Genomic DNA, 22,732 nt, shown 5'->3' on the forward strand with positions numbered 1-22,732 from the left:
CATTTCACTCTGAGATTTTTGGGGGAAGGTACATTCTAACCCCCAAAACACCAAATTGCAACAAAACCAATCAGAGCTTTATCGTCTTTCTTTTTAAGTGGATGGAACCCAAAACACCTTTTTGCTTTGGTTGGAGGTGATCTTGTGAACACCCATAAAACACCATGAATATTGAAATAAAGCTTATTCGTCGTCTTTCTACGCATATAGAAGCAAAAAGACGGTTTTATGTTATTTTTGCCTCATTACACACACTTTGCGATTTCTGGATAAATGTGCATTAACACCAAGGAAAACGATTTGAAATAAGCGAAATCCAAGATTCTTCTTTCTATTTAGCTGGAACGCAAAACAACCTGTTTGGGTTTGTTTAGGCTCATTACACTTCGCTTTGCTATTTGTGGGTGGAAAGAACATGGAAAGAACAATCCAAACTTTTTCGTCTGCTTTCTATTGAGATGGAACCAAAACACCTATGCTTGATTAGGGCTGTTAAGAAACATTTCACTGAGATTTTTGGGGGAAGGTACATTCAAACCCCCAAAACACCAAATTGCAACAAAACCAATCAGAGCTTTATCGTCTTTCTTTTTAAGTGGATGGAACCCAAAACACCTTTTTGCTTTGGTTGGAGGTGATCTTGTGAACACCCATAAAACACCATGAATATTGAAATAAAGCTTATTCGTCGTCTTTCTACGCATATAGAAGCAAAAAGACGGTTTTATGTTATTTTTGCCTCATTACACACACTTTGCGATTTCTGGATAAATGTGCATTAACACCAAGGAAAACGATTTGAAATAAGCGAAATCCAAGATTCTTCTTTCTATTTAGCTGGAACGCAAAACAACCTGTTTGGGTTTGTTTAGGCTCATTACACTTCGCTTTGCTATTTGTGGGTGGAAAGAACATGGAAAGAACAATTCAAACTTTTTCGTCTGCTTTCTATTGAGATGGAACCAAAACACCTATGCTTGATTAGGGCTGTTAAGAAACATTTCACTCTGAGATTTTTGGGGGAAGGTACATTCTAACCCCCAAAACACCAAATTGCAACAAAACCAATCAGAGCTTTATCGTCTTTCTTTTTAAGTGGATGGAACCCAAAACACCTTTTTGCTTTGGTTGGAGGTGATCTTGTGAACACCCATAAAACACCATGAATATTGAAATAAAGCTTATTCGTCGTCTTTCTACGCATATAGAAGCAAAAAGACGGTTTTATGTTATTTTTGCCTCATTACACACACTTTGCGATTTCTGGATAAATGTGCATTAACACCAAGGAAAACGATTTGAAATAAGCGAAATCCAAGATTCTTCTTTCTATTTAGCTGGAACGCAAAACAACCTGTTTGGGTTTGTTTAGGCTCATTACACTTCGCTTTGCTATTTGTGGGTGGAAAGAACATGGAAAGAACAATTCAAACTTTTTCGTCTGCTTTCTATTGAGATGGAACCAAAACACCTATGCTTGATTAGGGCTGTTAAGAAACATTTCACTCTGAGATTTTTGGGGGAAGGTACATTCTAACCCGCAAAACACCAAATTGCAACAAAACCAATCAGAGCTTTATCGTCTTTCTTTTTAAGTGGATGGAACCCAAAACACCTTTTTGCTTTGGTTGGAGGTGATCTTGTGAACACCCATAAAACACCATGAATATTGAAATAAAGCTTATTCGTCGTCTTTCTACGCATATAGAAGCAAAAAGACGGTTTTATGTTATTTTTGCCTCATTACACACACTTTGCGATTTCTGGATAAATGTGCATTAACACCAAGGAAAACGATTTGAAATAAGCGAAATCCAAGATTCTTCTTTCTATTTAGCTGGAACGCAAAACAACCTGTTTGGGTTTGTTTAGGCTCATTACACTTCGCTTTGCTATTTGTGGGTGGAAAGAACATGGAAAGAACAATCCAAACTTTTTCGTCTGCTTTCTATTGAGATGGAACCAAAACACCTATGCTTGATTAGGGCTGTTAAGAAACATTTCACTCTGAGATTTTTGGGGGAAGGTACATTCTAACTCCCCAAAACACCAAATTGCAACAAAACCAATCAGAGCTTTATCGTCTTTCTTTTTAAGTGGATGGAACCCAAAACACCTTTTTGCTTTGGTTGGAGGTGATCTTGTGAACACCCATAAAACACCATGAATATTGAAATAAAGCTTATGCGTCGTCTTTCTACGCATATAGAAGCAAAAAGACGGTTTTATGTTATTTTTGCCTCATTACACACACTTTGCGATTTCTGGATAAATGTGCATTAACACCAAGGAAAACGATTTGAAATAAGCGAAATCCAAGATTCTTCTTTCTATTTAGCTGGAACGCAAAACAACCTGTTTGGGTTTGTTTAGGCTCATTACACTTCGCTTTGCTATTTGTGGGTGGAAAGAACATGGAAAGAACAATCCAAACTTTTTCGTCTGCTTTCTATTGAGATGGAACCAAAACACCTATGCTTGATTAGGGCTGTTAAGAAACATTTCACTCTGAGATTTTTGGGGGAAGGTACATTCTAACCCGCAAAACACCAAATTGCAACAAAACCAATCAGAGCTTTATCGTCTTTCTTTTTAAGTGGATGGAACCCAAAACACCTTTTTGCTTTGGTTGGAGGTGATCTTGTGAACACCCATAAAACACCATGAATATTGAAATAAAGCTTATTCGTCGTCTTTCTACGCATATAGAAGCAAAAAGACGGTTTTATGTTATTTTTGCCTCATTACACACACTTTGCGATTTCTGGATAAATGTGCATTAACACCAAGGAAAACGATTTGAAATAAGCGAAATCCAAGATTCTTCTTTCTATTTAGCTGGAACGCAAAACAACCTGTTTGGGTTTGTTTAGGCTCATTACACTTCGCTTTGCTATTTGTGGGTGGAAAGAACATGGAAAGAACAATCCAAACTTTTTCGTCTGCTTTCTATTGAGATGGAACCAAAACACCTATGCTTGATTAGGGCTGTTAAGAAACATTTCACTCTGAGATTTTTGGGGGAAGGTACATTCTAACCCCCAAAACACCAAATTGCAACAAAACCAATCAGAGCTTTATCGTCTTTCTTTTTAAGTGGATGGAACCCAAAACACCTTTTTGCTTTGGTTGGAGGTGATCTTGTGAACACCCATAAAACACCATGAATATTGAAATAAAGCTTATGCGTCGTCTTTCTACGCATATAGAAGCAAAAAGACGGTTTTATGTTATTTTTGCCTCATTACACACACTTTGCGATTTCTGGATAAATGTGCATTAACACCAAGGAAAACGATTTGAAATAAGCGAAATCCAAGATTCTTCTTTCTATTTAGCTGGAACGCAAAACAACCTGTTTGGGTTTGTTTAGGCTCATTACACTTCGCTTTGCTATTTGTGGGTGGAAAGAACATGGAAAGAACAATTCAAACTTTTTCGTCTGCTTTCTATTGAGATGGAACCAAAACACCTATGCTTGATTAGGGCTGTTAAGAAACATTTCACTCTGAGATTTTTGGGGGAAGGTACATTCTAACCCCCAAAACACCAAATTGCAAGAAAACCAATCAGAGCTTTATCGTCTTTCTTTTTAAGTGGATGGAACCCAAAACACCTTTTTGCTTTGGTTGGAGGTGATCTTGTGAACACCCATAAAACACCATGAATATTGAAATAAAGCTTATTCGTCGTCTTTCTACGCATATAGAAGCAAAAAGACGGTTTTATGTTATTTTTGCCTCATTACACACACTTTGCGATTTCTGGATAAATGTGCATTAACACCAAGGAAAACGATTTGAAATAAGCGAAATCCAAGATTCTTCTTTCTATTTAGCTGGAACGCAAAACAACCTGTTTGGGTTTGTTTAGGCTCATTACACTTCGCTTTGCTATTTGTGGGTGGAAAGAACATGGAAAGAACAATCCAAACTTTTTCGTCTGCTTTCTATTGAGATGGAACCAAAACACCTATGCTTGATTAGGGCTGTTAAGAAACATTTCACTCTGAGATTTTTGGGGGAAGGTACATTCTAACCCCCAAAACACCAAATTGCAACAAAACCAATCAGAGCTTTATCGTCTTTCTTTTTAAGTGGATGGAACCCAAAACACCTTTTTGCTTTGGTTGGAGGTGATCTTGTGAACACCCATAAAACACCATGAATATTGAAATAAAGCTTATGCGTCGTCTTTCTACGCATATAGAAGCAAAAAGACGGTTTTATGTTATTTTTGCCTCATTACACACACTTTGCGATTTCTGGATAAATGTGCATTAACACCAAGGAAAACGATTTGAAATAAGCGAAATCCAAGATTCTTCTTTCTATTTAGCTGGAACGCAAAACAACCTGTTTGGGTTTGTTTAGGCTCATTACACTTCGCTTTGCTATTTGTGGGTGGAAAGAACATGGAAAGAACAATCCAAACTTTTTCGTCTGCTTTCTATTGAGATGGAACCAAAACACCTATGCTTGATTAGGGCTGTTAAGAAACATTTCACTCTGAGATTTTTGGGGGAAGGTACATTCTAACCCCCAAAACACCAAATTGCAACAAAACCAATCAGAGCTTTATCGTCTTTCTTTTTAAGTGGATGGAACCCAAAACACCTTTTTGCTTTGGTTGGAGGTGATCTTGTGAACACCCATAAAACACCATGAATATTGAAATAAAGCTTATTCGTCGTCTTTCTACGCATATAGAAGCAAAAAGACGGTTTTATGTTATTTTTGCCTCATTACACACACTTTGCGATTTCTGGATAAATGTGCATTAACACCAAGGAAAACGATTTGAAATAAGCGAAATCCAAGATTCTTCTTTCTATTTAGCTGGAACGCAAAACAACCTGTTTGGGTTTGTTTAGGCTCATTACACTTCGCTTTGCTATTTGTGGGTGGAAAGAACATGGAAAGAACAATCCAAACTTTTTCGTCTGCTTTCTATTGAGATGGAACCAAAACACCTATGCTTGATTAGGGCTGTTAAGAAACATTTCACTCTGAGATTTTTGGGGGAAGGTACATTCTAACCCCCAAAACACCAAATTGCAACAAAACCAATCAGAGCTTTATCGTCTTTCTTTTTAAGTGGATGGAACCCAAAACACCTTTTTGCTTTGGTTGGAGGTGATCTTGTGAACACCCATAAAACACCATGAATATTGAAATAAAGCTTATTCGTCGTCTTTCTACGCATATAGAAGCAAAAAGACGGTTTTATGTTATTTTTGCCTCATTACACACACTTTGCGATTTCTGGATAAATGTGCATTAACACCAAGGAAAACGATTTGAAATAAGCGAAATCCAAGATTCTTCTTTCTATTTAGCTGGAACGCAAAACAACCTGTTTGGGTTTGTTTAGGCTCATTACACTTCGCTTTGCTATTTGTGGGTGGAAAGAACATGGAAAGAACAATTCAAACTTTTTCGTCTGCTTTCTATTGAGATGGAACCAAAACACCTATGCTTGATTAGGGCTGTTAAGAAACATTTCACTCTGAGATTTTTGGGGGAAGGTACATTCTAACCCCCAAAACACCAAATTGCAACAAAACCAATCAGAGCTTTATCGTCTTTCTTTTTAAGTGGATGGAACCCAAAACACCTTTTTGCTTTGGTTGGAGGTGATCTTGTGAACACCCATAAAACACCATGAATATTGAAATAAAGCTTATTCGTCGTCTTTCTACGCATATAGAAGCAAAAAGACGGTTTTATGTTATTTTTGCCTCATTACACACACTTTGCGATTTCTGGATAAATGTGCATTAACACCAAGGAAAACGATTTGAAATAAGCGAAATCCAAGATTCTTCTTTCTATTTAGCTGGAACGCAAAACAACCTGTTTGGGTTTGTTTAGGCTCATTACACTTCGCTTTGCTATTTGTGGGTGGAAAGAACATGGAAAGAACAATCCAAACTTTTTCGTCTGCTTTCTATTGAGATGGAACCAAAACACCTATGCTTGATTAGGGCTGTTAAGAAACATTTCACTCTGAGATTTTTGGGGGAAGGTACATTCAAACCCCCAAAACACCAAATTGCAACAAAACCAATCAGAGCTTTATCGTCTTTCTTTTTAAGTGGATGGAACCCAAAACACCTTTTTGCTTTGGTTGGAGGTGATCTTGTGAACACCCATAAAACACCATGAATATTGAAATAAAGCTTATTCGTCGTCTTTCTACGCATATAGAAGCAAAAAGACGGTTTTATGTTATTTTTGCCTCATTACACACACTTTGCGATTTCTGGATAAATGTGCATTAACACCAAGGAAAACGATTTGAAATAAGCGAAATCCAAGATTCTTCTTTCTATTTAGCTGGAACGCAAAACAACCTGTTTGGGTTTGTTTAGGCTCATTACACTTCGCTTTGCTATTTGTGGGTGGAAAGAACATGGAAAGAACAATTCAAACTTTTTCGTCTGCTTTCTATTGAGATGGAACCAAAACACCTATGCTTGATTAGGGCTGTTAAGAAACATTTCACTCTGAGATTTTTGGGGGAAGGTACATTCTAACCCCCAAAACACCAAATTGCAACAAAACCAATCAGAGCTTTATCGTCTTTCTTTTTAAGTGGATGGAACCCAAAACACCTTTTTGCTTTGGTTGGAGGTGATCTTGTGAACACCCATAAAACACCATGAATATTGAAATAAAGCTTATTCGTCGTCTTTCTACGCATATAGAAGCAAAAAGACGGTTTTATGTTATTTTTGCCTCATTACACACACTTTGCGATTTCTGGATAAATGTGCATTAACACCAAGGAAAACGATTTGAAATAAGCGAAATCCAAGATTCTTCTTTCTATTTAGCTGGAACGCAAAACAACCTGTTTGGGTTTGTTTAGGCTCATTACACTTCGCTTTGCTATTTGTGGGTGGAAAGAACATGGAAAGAACAATTCAAACTTTTTCGTCTGCTTTCTATTGCGATGGAACCAAAACACCTATGCTTGATTAGGGCTGTTAAGAAACATTTCACTCTGAGATTTTTTGGGGAAGGTACATTCTAACCCCCAAAACACCAAATTGCAAGAAAACCAATCAGAGCTTTATCGTCTTTCTTTTTAAGTGGATGGAACCCAAAACACCTTTTTGCTTTGGTTGGAGGTGATCTTGTGAACACCCATAAAACACCATGAATATTGAAATAAAGCTTATTCGTCGTCTTTCTACGCATATAGAAGCAAAAAGACGGTTTTATGTTATTTTTGCCTCATTACACACACTTTGCGATTTCTGGATAAATGTGCATTAACACCAAGGAAAACGATTTGAAATAAGCGAAATCCAAGATTCTTCTTTCTATTTAGCTGGAACGCAAAACAACCTGTTTGGGTTTGTTTAGGCTCATTACACTTCGCTTTGCTATTTGTGGGTGGAAAGAACATGGAAAGAACAATCCAAACTTTTTCGTCTGCTTTCTATTGAGATGGAACCAAAACACCTATGCTTGATTAGGGCTGTTAAGAAACATTTCACTCTGAGATTTTTGGGGGAAGGTACATTCTAACCCCCAAAACACCAAATTGCAACAAAACCAATCAGAGCTTTATCGTCTTTCTTTTTAAGTGGATGGAACCCAAAACACCTTTTTGCTTTGGTTGGAGGTGATCTTGTGAACACCCATAAAACACCATGAATATTGAAATAAAGCTTATTCGTCGTCTTTCTACGCATATAGAAGCAAAAAGACGGTTTTATGTTATTTTTGCCTCATTACACACACTTTGCGATTTCTGGATAAATGTGCATTAACACCAAGGAAAACGATTTGAAATAAGCGAAATCCAAGATTCTTCTTTCTATTTAGCTGGAACGCAAAACAACCTGTTTGGGTTTGTTTAGGCTCATTACACTTCGCTTTGCTATTTGTGGGTGGAAAGAACATGGAAAGAACAATCCAAACTTTTTCGTCTGCTTTCTATTGAGATGGAACCAAAACACCTATGCTTGATTAGGGCTGTTAAGAAACATTTCACTCTGAGATTTTTGGGGGAAGGTACATTCTAACCCCCAAAACACCAAATTGCAACAAAACCAATCAGAGCTTTATCGTCTTTCTTTTTAAGTGGATGGAACCCAAAACACCTTTTTGCTTTGGTTGGAGGTGATCTTGTGAACACCCATAAAACACCATGAATATTGAAATAAAGCTTATTCGTCGTCTTTCTACGCATATAGAAGCAAAAAGACGGTTTTATGTTATTTTTGCCTCATTACACACACTTTGCGATTTCTGGATAAATGTGCATTAACACCAAGGAAAACGATTTGAAATAAGCGAAATCCAAGATTCTTCTTTCTATTTAGCTGGAACGCAAAACAACCTGTTTGGGTTTGTTTAGGCTCATTACACTTCGCTTTGCTATTTGTGGGTGGAAAGAACATGGAAAGAACAATCCAAACTTTTTCGTCTGCTTTCTATTGAGATGGAACCAAAACACCTATGCTTGATTAGGGCTGTTAAGAAACATTTCACTCTGAGATTTTTGGGGGAAGGTACATTCTAACCCCCAAAACACCAAATTGCAACAAAACCAATCAGAGCTTTATCGTCTTTCTTTTTAAGTGGATGGAACCCAAAACACCTTTTTGCTTTGGTTGGAGGTGATCTTGTGAACACCCATAAAACACCATGAATATTGAAATAAAGCTTATTCGTCGTCTTTCTACGCATATAGAAGCAAAAAGACGGTTTTATGTTATTTTTGCCTCATTACACACACTTTGCGATTTCTGGATAAATGTGCATTAACACCAAGGAAAACGATTTGAAATAAGCGAAATCCAAGATTCTTCTTTCTATTTAGCTGGAACGCAAAACAACCTGTTTGGGTTTGTTTAGGCTCATTACACTTCGCTTTGCTATTTGTGGGTGGAAAGAACATGGAAAGAACAATCCAAACTTTTTCGTCTGCTTTCTATTGAGATGGAACCAAAACACCTATGCTTGATTAGGGCTGTTAAGAAACATTTCACTCTGAGATTTTTGGGGGAAGGTACATTCTAACCCCCAAAACACCAAATTGCAACAAAACCAATCAGAGCTTTATCGTCTTTCTTTTTAAGTGGATGGAACCCAAAACACCTTTTTGCTTTGGTTGGAGGTGATCTTGTGAACACCCATAAAACACCATGAATATTGAAATAAAGCTTATTCGTCGTCTTTCTACGCATATAGAAGCAAAAAGACGGTTTTATGTTATTTTTGCCTCATTACACACACTTTGCGATTTCTGGATAAATGTGCATTAACACCAAGGAAAACGATTTGAAATAAGCGAAATCCAAGATTCTTCTTTCTATTTAGCTGGAACGCAAAACAACCTGTTTGGGTTTGTTTAGGCTCATTACACTTCGCTTTGCTATTTGTGGGTGGAAAGAACATGGAAAGAACAATTCAAACTTTTTCGTCTGCTTTCTATTGCGATGGAACCAAAACACCTATGCTTGATTAGGGCTGTTAAGAAACATTTCACTCTGAGATTTTTTGGGGAAGGTACATTCTAACCCCCAAAACACCAAATTGCAAGAAAACCAATCAGAGCTTTATCGTCTTTCTTTTTAAGTGGATGGAACCCAAAACACCTTTTTGCTTTGGTTGGAGGTGATCTTGTGAACACCCATAAAACACCATGAATATTGAAATAAAGCTTATTCGTCGTCTTTCTACGCATATAGAAGCAAAAAGACGGTTTTATGTTATTTTTGCCTCATTACACACACTTTGCGATTTCTGGATAAATGTGCATTAACACCAAGGAAAACGATTTGAAATAAGCGAAATCCAAGATTCTTCTTTCTATTTAGCTGGAACGCAAAACAACCTGTTTGGGTTTGTTTAGGCTCATTACACTTCGCTTTGCTATTTGTGGGTGGAAAGAACATGGAAAGAACAATTCAAACTTTTTCGTCTGCTTTCTATTGAGATGGAACCAAAACACCTATGCTTGATTAGGGCTGTTAAGAAACATTTCACTCTGAGATTTTTGGGGGAAGGTACATTCTAACCCCCAAAACACCAAATTGCAACAAAACCAATCAGAGCTTTATCGTCTTTCTTTTTAAGTGGATGGAACCCAAAACACCTTTTTGCTTTGGTTGGAGGTGATCTTGTGAACACCCATAAAACACCATGAATATTGAAATAAAGCTTATTCGTCGTCTTTCTACGCATATAGAAGCAAAAAGACGGTTTTATGTTATTTTTGCCTCATTACACACACTTTGCGATTTCTGGATAAATGTGCATTAACACCAAGGAAAACGATTTGAAATAAGCGAAATCCAAGATTCTTCTTTCTATTTAGCTGGAACGCAAAACAACCTGTTTGGGTTTGTTTAGGCTCATTACACTTCGCTTTGCTATTTGTGGGTGGAAAGAACATGGAAAGAACAATTCAAACTTTTTCGTCTGCTTTCTATTGCGATGGAACCAAAACACCTATGCTTGATTAGGGCTGTTAAGAAACATTTCACTCTGAGATTTTTGGGGGAAGGTACATTCTAACCCCCAAAACACCAAATTGCAACAAAACCAATCAGAGCTTTATCGTCTTTCTTTTTAAGTGGATGGAACCCAAAACACCTTTTTGCTTTGGTTGGAGGTGATCTTGTGAACACCCATAAAACACCATGAATATTGAAATAAAGCTTATTCGTCGTCTTTCTACGCATATAGAAGCAAAAAGACGGTTTTATGTTATTTTTGCCTCATTACACACACTTTGCGATTTCTGGATAAATGTGCATTAACACCAAGGAAAACGATTTGAAATAAGCGAAATCCAAGATTCTTCTTTCTATTTAGCTGGAACGCAAAACAACCTGTTTGGGTTTGTTTAGGCTCATTACACTTCGCTTTGCTATTTGTGGGTGGAAAGAACATGGAAAGAACAATTCAAACTTTTTCGTCTGCTTTCTATTGAGATGGAACCAAAACACCTATGCTTGATTAGGGCTGTTAAGAAACATTTCACTCTGAGATTTTTGGGGGAAGGTACATTCTAACCCCCAAAACACCAAATTGCAACAAAACCAATCAGAGCTTTATCGTCTTTCTTTTTAAGTGGATGGAACCCAAAACACCTTTTTGCTTTGGTTGGAGGTGATCTTGTGAACACCCATAAAACACCATGAATATTGAAATAAAGCTTATTCGTCGTCTTTCTACGCATATAGAAGCAAAAAGACGGTTTTATGTTATTTTTGCCTCATTACACACACTTTGCGATTTCTGGATAAATGTGCATTAACACCAAGGAAAACGATTTGAAATAAGCGAAATCCAAGATTCTTCTTTCTATTTAGCTGGAACGCAAAACAACCTGTTTGGGTTTGTTTAGGCTCATTACACTTCGCTTTGCTATTTGTGGGTGGAAAGAACATGGAAAGAACAATTCAAACTTTTTCGTCTGCTTTCTATTGAGATGGAACCAAAACACCTATGCTTGATTAGGGCTGTTAAGAAACATTTCACTCTGAGATTTTTGGGGGAAGGTACATTCTAACCCCCAAAACACCAAATTGCAAGAAAACCAATCAGAGCTTTATCGTCTTTCTTTTTAAGTGGATGGAACCCAAAACACCTTTTTGCTTTGGTTGGAGGTGATCTTGTGAACACCCATAAAACACCATGAATATTGAAATAAAGCTTATTCGTCGTCTTTCTACGCATATAGAAGCAAAAAGACGGTTTTATGTTATTTTTGCCTCATTACACACACTTTGCGATTTCTGGATAAATGTGCATTAACACCAAGGAAAACGATTTGAAATAAGCGAAATCCAAGATTCTTCTTTCTATTTAGCTGGAACGCAAAACAACCTGTTTGGGTTTGTTTAGGCTCATTACACTTCGCTTTGCTATTTGTGGGTGGAAAGAACATGGAAAGAACAATCCAAACTTTTTCGTCTGCTTTCTATTGAGATGGAACCAAAACACCTATGCTTGATTAGGGCTGTTAAGAAACATTTCACTCTGAGATTTTTGGGGGAAGGTACATTCTAACCCCCAAAACACCAAATTGCAACAAAACCAATCAGAGCTTTATCGTCTTTCTTTTTAAGTGGATGGAACCCAAAACACCTTTTTGCTTTGGTTGGTGATCTTGTGAACACCCATAAAACACCATGAATATTGAAATAAAGCTTATTCGTCGTCTTTCTACGCATATAGAAGCAAAAAGACGGTTTTATGTTATTTTTGCCTCATTACACACACTTTGCGATTTCTGGATAAATGTGCATTAACACCAAGGAAAACGATTTGAAATAAGCGAAATCCAAGATTCTTCTTTCTATTTAGCTGGAACGCAAAACAACCTGTTTGGGTTTGTTTAGGCTCATTACACTTCGCTTTGCTATTTGTGGGTGGAAAGAACATGGAAAGAACAATCCAAACTTTTTCGTCTGCTTTCTATTGAGATGGAACCAAAACACCTATGCTTGATTAGGGCTGTTAAGAAACATTTCACTCTGAGATTTTTGGGGGAAGGTACATTCTAACCCCCAAAACACCAAATTGCAACAAAACCAATCAGAGCTTTATCGTCTTTCTTTTTAAGTGGATGGAACCCAAAACACCTTTTTGCTTTGGTTGGAGGTGATCTTGTGAACACCCATAAAACACCATGAATATTGAAATAAAGCTTATTCGTCGTCTTTCTACGCATATAGAAGCAAAAAGACGGTTTTATGTTATTTTTGCCTCATTACACACACTTTGCGATTTCTGGATAAATGTGCATTAACACCAAGGAAAACGATTTGAAATAAGCGAAATCCAAGATTCTTCTTTCTATTTAGCTGGAACGCAAAACAACCTGTTTGGGTTTGTTTAGGCTCATTACACTTCGCTTTGCTATTTGTGGGTGGAAAGAACATGGAAAGAACAATTCAAACTTTTTCGTCTGCTTTCTATTGAGATGGAACCAAAACACCTATGCTTGATTAGGGCTGTTAAGAAACATTTCACTCTGAGATTTTTGGGGGAAGGTACATTCTAACCCCCAAAACACCAAATTGCAACAAAACCAATCAGAGCTTTATCGTCTTTCTTTTTAAGTGGATGGAACCCAAAACACCTTTTTGCTTTGGTTGGAGGTGATCTTGTGAACACCCATAAAACACCATGAATATTGAAATAAAGCTTATTCGTCGTCTTTCTACGCATATAGAAGCAAAAAGACGGTTTTATGTTATTTTTGCCTCATTACACACACTTTGCGATTTCTGGATAAATGTGCATTAACACCAAGGAAAACGATTTGAAATAAGCGAAATCCAAGATTCTTCTTTCTATTTAGCTGGAACGCAAAACAACCTGTTTGGGTTTGTTTAGGCTCATTACACTTCGCTTTGCTATTTGTGGGTGGAAAGAACATGGAAAGAACAATCCAAACTTTTTCGTCTGCTTTCTATTGAGATGGAACCAAAACACCTATGCTTGATTAGGGCTGTTAAGAAACATTTCACTCTGAGATTTTTGGGGGAAGGTACATTCTAACCCCCAAAACACCAAATTGCAACAAAACCAATCAGAGCTTTATCGTCTTTCTTTTTAAGTGGATGGAACCCAAAACACCTTTTTGCTTTGGTTGGAGGTGATCTTGTGAACACCCATAAAACACCATGAATATTGAAATAAAGCTTATTCGTCGTCTTTCTACGCATATAGAAGCAAAAAGACGGTTTTATGTTATTTTTGCCTCATTACACACACTTTGCGATTTCTGGATAAATGTGCATTAACACCAAGGAAAACGATTTGAAATAAGCGAAATCCAAGATTCTTCTTTCTATTTAGCTGGAACGCAAAACAACCTGTTTGGGTTTGTTTAGGCTCATTACACTTCGCTTTGCTATTTGTGGGTGGAAAGAACATGGAAAGAACAATCCAAACTTTTTCGTCTGCTTTCTATTGAGATGGAACCAAAACACCTATGCTTGATTAGGGCTGTTAAGAAACATTTCACTCTGAGATTTTTGGGGGAAGGTACATTCTAACCCGCAAAACACCAAATTGCAACAAAACCAATCAGAGCTTTATCGTCTTTCTTTTTAAGTGGATGGAACCCAAAACACCTTTTTGCTTTGGTTGGAGGTGATCTTGTGAACACCCATAAAACACCATGAATATTGAAATAAAGCTTATTCGTCGTCTTTCTACGCATATAGAAGCAAAAAGACGGTTTTATGTTATTTTTGCCTCATTACACACACTTTGCGATTTCTGGATAAATGTGCATTAACACCAAGGAAAACGATTTGAAATAAGCGAAATCCAAGATTCTTCTTTCTATTTAGCTGGAACGCAAAACAACCTGTTTGGGTTTGTTTAGGCTCATTACACTTCGCTTTGCTATTTGTGGGTGGAAAGAACATGGAAAGAACAATTCAAACTTTTTCGTCTGCTTTCTATTGAGATGGAACCAAAACACCTATGCTTGATTAGGGCTGTTAAGAAACATTTCACTCTGAGATTTTTGGGGGAAGGTACATTCTAACCCCCAAAACACCAAATTGCAACAAAACCAATCAGAGCTTTATCGTCTTTCTTTTTAAGTGGATGGAACCCAAAACACCTTTTTGCTTTGGTTGGAGGTGATCTTGTGAACACCCATAAAACACCATGAATATTGAAATAAAGCTTATGCGTCGTCTTTCTACGCATATAGAAGCAAAAAGACGGTTTTATGTTATTTTTGCCTCATTACACACACTTTGCGATTTCTGGATAAATGTGCATTAACACCAAGGAAAACGATTTGAAATAAGCGAAATCCAAGATTCTTCTTTCTATTTAGCTGGAACGCAAAACAACCTGTTTGGGTTTGTTTAGGCTCATTACACTTCGCTTTGCTATTTGTGGGTGGAAAGAACATGGAAAGAACAATCCAAACTTTTTCGTCTGCTTTCTATTGAGATGGAACCAAAACACCTATGCTTGATTAGGGCTGTTAAGAAACATTTCACTCTGAGATTTTTGGGGGAAGGTACATTCTAACCCCCAAAACACCAAATTGCAACAAAACCAATCAGAGCTTTATCGTCTTTCTTTTTAAGTGGATGGAACCCAAAACACCTTTTTGCTTTGGTTGGAGGTGATCTTGTGAACACCCATAAAACACCATGAATATTGAAATAAAGCTTATTCGTCGTCTTTCTACGCATATAGAAGCAAAAAGACGGTTTTATGTTATTTTTGCCTCATTACACACACTTTGCGATTTCTGGATAAATGTGCATTAACACCAAGGAAAACGATTTGAAATAAGCGAAATCCAAGATTCTTCTTTCTATTTAGCTGGAACGCAAAACAACCTGTTTGGGTTTGTTTAGGCTCATTACACTTCGCTTTGCTATTTGTGGGTGGAAAGAACATGGAAAGAACAATCCAAACTTTTTCGTCTGCTTTCTATTGAGATGGAACCAAAACACCTATGCTTGATTAGGGCTGTTAAGAAACATTTCACTCTGAGATTTTTGGGGGAAGGTACATTCTAACCCCCAAAACACCAAATTGCAACAAAACCAATCAGAGCTTTATCGTCTTTCTTTTTAAGTGGATGGAACCCAAAACACCTTTTTGCTTTGGTTGGAGGTGATCTTGTGAACACCCATAAAACACCATGAATATTGAAATAAAGCTTATTCGTCGTCTTTCTACGCATATAGAAGCAAAAAGACGGTTTTATGTTATTTTTGCCTCATTACACACACTTTGCGATTTCTGGATAAATGTGCATTAACACCAAGGAAAACGATTTGAAATAAGCGAAATCCAAGATTCTTCTTTCTATTTAGCTGGAACGCAAAACAACCTGTTTGGGTTTGTTTAGGCTCATTACACTTCGCTTTGCTATTTGTGGGTGGAAAGAACATGGAAAGAACAATTCAAACTTTTTCGTCTGCTTTCTATTGAGATGGAACCAAAACACCTATGCTTGATTAGGGCTGTTAAGAAACATTTCACTCTGAGATTTTTGGGGGAAGGTACATTCTAACCCCCAAAACACCAAATTGCAACAAAACCAATCAGAGCTTTATCGTCTTTCTTTTTAAGTGGATGGAACCCAAAACACCTTTTTGCTTTGGTTGGAGGTGATCTTGTGAACACCCATAAAACACCATGAATATTGAAATAAAGCTTATTCGTCGTCTTTCTACGCATATAGAAGCAAAAAGACGGTTTTATGTTATTTTTGCCTCATTACACACACTTTGCGATTTCTGGATAAATGTGCATTAACACCAAGGAAAACGATTTGAAATAAGCGAAATCCAAGATTCTTCTTTCTATTTAGCTGGAACGCAAAACAACCTGTTTGGGTTTGTTTAGGCTCATTACACTTCGCTTTGCTATTTGTGGGTGGAAAGAACATGGAAAGAACAATTCAAACTTTTTCGTCTGCTTTCTATTGAGATGGAACCAAAACACCTATGCTTGATTAGGGCTGTTAAGAAACATTTCACTCTGAGATTTTTGGGGGAAGGTACATTCTAACCCCCAAAACACCAAATTGCAAGAAAACCAATCAGAGCTTTATCGTCTTTCTTTTTAAGTGGATGGAACCCAAAACACCTTTTTGCTTTGGTTGGAGGTGATCTTGTGAACACCCATAAAACACCATGAATATTGAAATAAAGCTTATTCGTCGTCTTTCTACGCATATAGAAGCAAAAAGACGGTTTTATGTTATTTTTGCCTCATTACACACACTTTGCGATTTCTGGATAAATGTGCATTAACACCAAGGAAAACGATTTGAAATAAGCGAAATCCAAGATTCTTCTTTCTATTTAGCTGGAACGCAAAACAACCTGTTTGGGTTTGTTTAGGCTCATTACACTTCGCTTTGCTATTTGTGGGTGGAAAGAACATGGAAAGAACAATCCAAACTTTTTCGTCTGCTTTCTATTGAGATGGAACCAAAACACCTATGCTTGATTAGGGCTGTTAAGAAACATTTCACTCTGAGATTTTTGGGGGAAGGTACATTCTAACCCCCAAAACACCAAATTGCAAGAAAACCAATCAGAGCTTTATCGTCTTTCTTTTTAAGTGGATGGAACCCAAAACACCTTTTTGCTTTGGTTGGAGGTGATCTTGTGAACACCCATAAAACACCATGAATATTGAAATAAAGCTTATTCGTCGTCTTTCTACGCATATAGAAGCAAAAAGACGGTTTTATGTTATTTTTGCCTCATTACACACACTTTGCGATTTCTGGATAAATGTGCATTAACACCAAGGAAAACGATTTGAAATAAGCGAAATCCAAGATTCTTCTTTCTATTTAGCTGGAACGCAAAACAACCTGTTTGGGTTTGTTTAGGCTCATTACACTTCGCTTTGCTATTTGTGGGTGGAAAGAACATGGAAAGAACAATCCAAACTTTTTCGTCTGCTTTCTATTGAGATGGAACCAAAACACCTATGCTTGATTAGGGCTGTTAAGAAACATTTCACTCTGAGATTTTTGGGGGAAGGTACATTCTAACCCCCAAAACACCAAATTGCAACAAAACCAATCAGAGCTTTATCGTCTTTCTTTTTAAGTGGATGGAACCCAAAACACCTTTTTGCTTTGGTTGGAGGTGATCTTGTGAACACCCATAAAACACCATGAATATTGAAATAAAGCTTATTCGTCGTCTTTCTACGCATATAGAAGCAAAAAGACGGTTTTATGTTATTTTTGCCTCATTACACACACTTTGCGATTTCTGGATAAATGTGCATTAACACCAAGGAAAACGATTTGAAATAAGCGAAATCCAAGATTCTTCTTTCTATTTAGCTGGAACGCAAAACAACCTGTTTGGGTTTGTTTAGGCTCATTACACTTCGCTTTGCTATTTGTGGGTGGAAAGAACATGGAAAGAACAATTCAAACTTTTTCGTCTGCTTTCTATTGCGATGGAACCAAAACACCTATGCTTGATTAGGGCTGTTAAGAAACATTTCACTCTGAGATTTTTTGGGGAAGGTACATTCTAACCCCCAAAACACCAAATTGCAAGAAAACCAATCAGAGCTTTATCGTCTTTCTTTTTAAGTGGATGGAACCCAAAACACCTTTTTGCTTTGGTTGGAGGTGATCTTGTGAACACCCATAAAACACCATGAATATTGAAATAAAGCTTATTCGTCGTCTTTCTACGCATATAGAAGCAAAAAGACGGTTTTATGTTATTTTTGCCTCATTACACACACTTTGCGATTTCTGGATAAATGTGCATTAACACCAAGGAAAACGATTTGAAATAAGCGAAATCCAAGATTCTTCTTTCTATTTAGCTGGAACGCAAAACAACCTGTTTGGGTTTGTTTAGGCTCATTACACTTCGCTTTGCTATTTGTGGGTGGAAAGAACATGGAAAGAACAATTCAAACTTTTTCGTCTGCTTTCTATTGAGATGGAACCAAAACACCTATGCTTGATTAGGGCTGTTAAGAAACATTTCACTCTGAGATTTTTGGGGGAAGGTACATTCTAACCCCCAAAACACCAAATTGCAACAAAACCAATCAGAGCTTTATCGTCTTTCTTTTTAAGTGGATGGAACCCAAAACACCTTTTTGCTTTGGTTGGAGGTGATCTTGTGAACACCCATAAAACACCATGAATATTGAAATAAAGCTTATTCGTCGTCTTTCTACGCATATAGAAGCAAAAAGACGGTTTTATGTTATTTTTGCCTCATTACACACACTTTGCGATTTCTGGATAAATGTGCATTAACACCAAGGAAAACGATTTGAAATAAGCGAAATCCAAGATTCTTCTTTCTATTTAGCTGGAACGCAAAACAACCTGTTTGGGTTTGTTTAGGCTCATTACACTTCGCTTTGCTATTTGTGGGTGGAAAGAACATGGAAAGAACAATTCAAACTTTTTCGTCTGCTTTCTATTGCGATGGAACCAAAACACCTATGCTTGATTAGGGCTGTTAAGAAACATTTCACTCTGAGATTTTTGGGGGAAGGTACATTCTAACCCCCAAAACACCAAATTGCAACAAAACCAATCAGAGCTTTATCGTCTTTCTTTTTAAGTGGATGGAACCCAAAACACCTTTTTGCTTTGGTTGGAGGTGATCTTGTGAACACCCATAAAACACCATGAATATTGAAATAAAGCTTATTCGTCGTCTTTCTACGCATATAGAAGCAAAAAGACGGTTTTATGTTATTTTTGCCTCATTACACACACTTTGCGATTTCTGGATAAATGTGCATTAACACCAAGGAAAACGATTTGAAATAAGCGAAATCCAAGATTCTTCTTTCTATTTAGCTGGAACGCAAAACAACCTGTTTGGGTTTGTTTAGGCTCATTACACTTCGCTTTGCTATTTGTGGGTGGAAAGAACATGGAAAGAACAATTCAAACTTTTTCGTCTGCTTTCTATTGAGATGGAACCAAAACACCTATGCTTGATTAGGGCTGTTAAGAAACATTTCACTCTGAGATTTTTGGGGGAAGGTACATTCTAACCCCCAAAACACCAAATTGCAACAAAACCAATCAGAGCTTTATCGTCTTTCTTTTTAAGTGGATGGAACCCAAAACACCTTTTTGCTTTGGTTGGAGGTGATCTTGTGAACACCCATAAAACACCATGAATATTGAAATAAAGCTTATTCGTCGTCTTTCTACGCATATAGAAGCAAAAAGACGGTTTTATGTTATTTTTGCCTCATTACACACACTTTGCGATTTCTGGATAAATGTGCATTAACACCAAGGAAAACGATTTGAAATAAGCGAAATCCAAGATTCTTCTTTCTATTTAGCTGGAACGCAAAACAACCTGTTTGGGTTTGTTTAGGCTCATTACACTTCGCTTTGCTATTTGTGGGTGGAAAGAACATGGAAAGAACAATTCAAACTTTTTCGTCTGCTTTCTATTGAGATGGAACCAAAACACCTATGCTTGATTAGGGCTGTTAAGAAACATTTCACTCTGAGATTTTTGGGGGAAGGTACATTCTAACCCCCAAAACACCAAATTGCAAGAAAACCAATCAGAGCTTTATCGTCTTTCTTTTTAAGTGGATGGAACCCAAAACACCTTTTTGCTTTGGTTGGAGGTGATCTTGTGAACACCCATAAAACACCATGAATATTGAAATAAAGCTTATTCGTCGTCTTTCTACGCATATAGAAGCAAAAAGACGGTTTTATGTTATTTTTGCCTCATTACACACACTTTGCGATTTCTGGATAAATGTGCATTAACACCAAGGAAAACGATTTGAAATAAGCGAAATCCAAGATTCTTCTTTCTATTTAGCTGGAACGCAAAACAACCTGTTTGGGTTTGTTTAGGCTCATTACACTTCGCTTTGCTATTTGTGGGTGGAAAGAACATGGAAAGAACAATCCAAACTTTTTCGTCTGCTTTCTATTGAGATGGAACCAAAACACCTATGCTTGATTAGGGCTGTTAAGAAACATTTCACTCTGAGATTTTTGGGGGAAGGTACATTCTAACCCCCAAAACACCAAATTGCAACAAAACCAATCAGAGCTTTATCGTCTTTCTTTTTAAGTGGATGGAACCCAAAACACCTTTTTGCTTTGGTTGGTGATCTTGTGAACACCCATAAAACACCATGAATATTGAAATAAAGCTTATTCGTCGTCTTTCTACGCATATAGAAGCAAAAAGACGGTTTTATGTTATTTTTGCCTCATTACACACACTTTGCGATTTCTGGATAAATGTGCATTAACACCAAGGAAAACGATTTGAAATAAGCGAAATCCAAGATTCTTCTTTCTATTTAGCTGGAACGCAAAACAACCTGTTTGGGTTTGTTTAGGCTCATTACACTTCGCTTTGCTATTTGTGGGTGGAAAGAACATGGAAAGAACAATCCAAACTTTTTCGTCTGCTTTCTATTGAGATGGAACCAAAACACCTATGCTTGATTAGGGCTGTTAAGAAACATTTCACTCTGAGATTTTTGGGGGAAGGTACATTCTAACCCCCAAAACACCAAATTGCAACAAAACCAATCAGAGCTTTATCGTCTTTCTTTTTAAGTGGATGGAACCCAAAACACCTTTTTGCTTTGGTTGGAGGTGATCTTGTGAACACCCATAAAACACCATGAATATTGAAATAAAGCTTATTCGTCGTCTTTCTACGCATATAGAAGCAAAAAGACGGTTTTATGTTATTTTTGCCTCATTACACACACTTTGCGATTTCTGGATAAATGTGCATTAACACCAAGGAAAACGATTTGAAATAAGCGAAATCCAAGATTCTTCTTTCTATTTAGCTGGAACGCAAAACAACCTGTTTGGGTTTGTTTAGGCTCATTACACTTCGCTTTGCTATTTGTGGGTGGAAAGAACATGGAAAGAACAATTCAAACTTTTTCGTCTGCTTTCTATTGAGATGGAACCAAAACACCTATGCTTGATTAGGGCTGTTAAGAAACATTTCACTCTGAGATTTTTGGGGGAAGGTACATTCTAACCCCCAAAACACCAAATTGCAACAAAACCAATCAGAGCTTTATCGTCTTTCTTTTTAAGTGGATGGAACCCAAAACACCTTTTTGCTTTGGTTGGAGGTGATCTTGTGAACACCCATAAAACACCATGAATATTGAAATAAAGCTTATTCGTCGTCTTTCTACGCATATAGAAGCAAAAAGACGGTTTTATGTTATTTTTGCCTCATTACACACACTTTGCGATTTCTGGATAAATGTGCATTAACACCAAGGAAAACGATTTGAAATAAGCGAAATCCAAGATTCTTCTTTCTATTTAGCTGGAACGCAAAACAACCTGTTTGGGTTTGTTTAGGCTCATTACACTTCGCTTTGCTATTTGTGGGTGGAAAGAACATGGAAAGAACAATCCAAACTTTTTCGTCTGCTTTCTATTGAGATGGAACCAAAACACCTATGCTTGATTAGGGCTGTTAAGAAACATTTCACTCTGAGATTTTTGGGGGAAGGTACATTCTAACCCCCAAAACACCAAATTGCAACAAAACCAATCAGAGCTTTATCGTCTTTCTTTTTAAGTGGATGGAACCCAAAACACCTTTTTGCTTTGGTTGGAGGTGATCTTGTGAACACCCATAAAACACCATGAATATTGAAATAAAGCTTATTCGTCGTCTTTCTACGCATATAGAAGCAAAAAGACGGTTTTATGTTATTTTTGCCTCATTACACACACTTTGCGATTTCTGGATAAATGTGCATTAACACCAAGGAAAACGATTTGAAATAAGCGAAATCCAAGATTCTTCTTTCTATTTAGCTGGAACGCAAAACAACCTGTTTGGGTTTGTTTAGGCTCATTACACTTCGCTTTGCTATTTGTGGGTGGAAAGAACATGGAAAGAACAATCCAAACTTTTTCGTCTGCTTTCTATTGAGATGGAACCAAAACACCTATGCTTGATTAGGGCTGTTAAGAAACATTTCACTCTGAGATTTTTGGGGGAAGGTACATTCTAACCCGCAAAACACCAAATTGCAACAAAACCAATCAGAGCTTTATCGTCTTTCTTTTTAAGTGGATGGAACCCAAAACACCTTTTTGCTTTGGTTGGAGGTGATCTTGTGAACACCCATAAAACACCATGAATATTGAAATAAAGCTTATTCGTCGTCTTTCTACGCATATAGAAGCAAAAAGACGGTTTTATGTTATTTTT

Source organism: Podarcis cretensis (assembly GCF_951804945.1).
Source record: "Podarcis cretensis genome assembly, chromosome: 2".
Classification (NCBI taxonomy): Eukaryota; Metazoa; Chordata; class Lepidosauria; order Squamata; family Lacertidae; genus Podarcis; species Podarcis cretensis.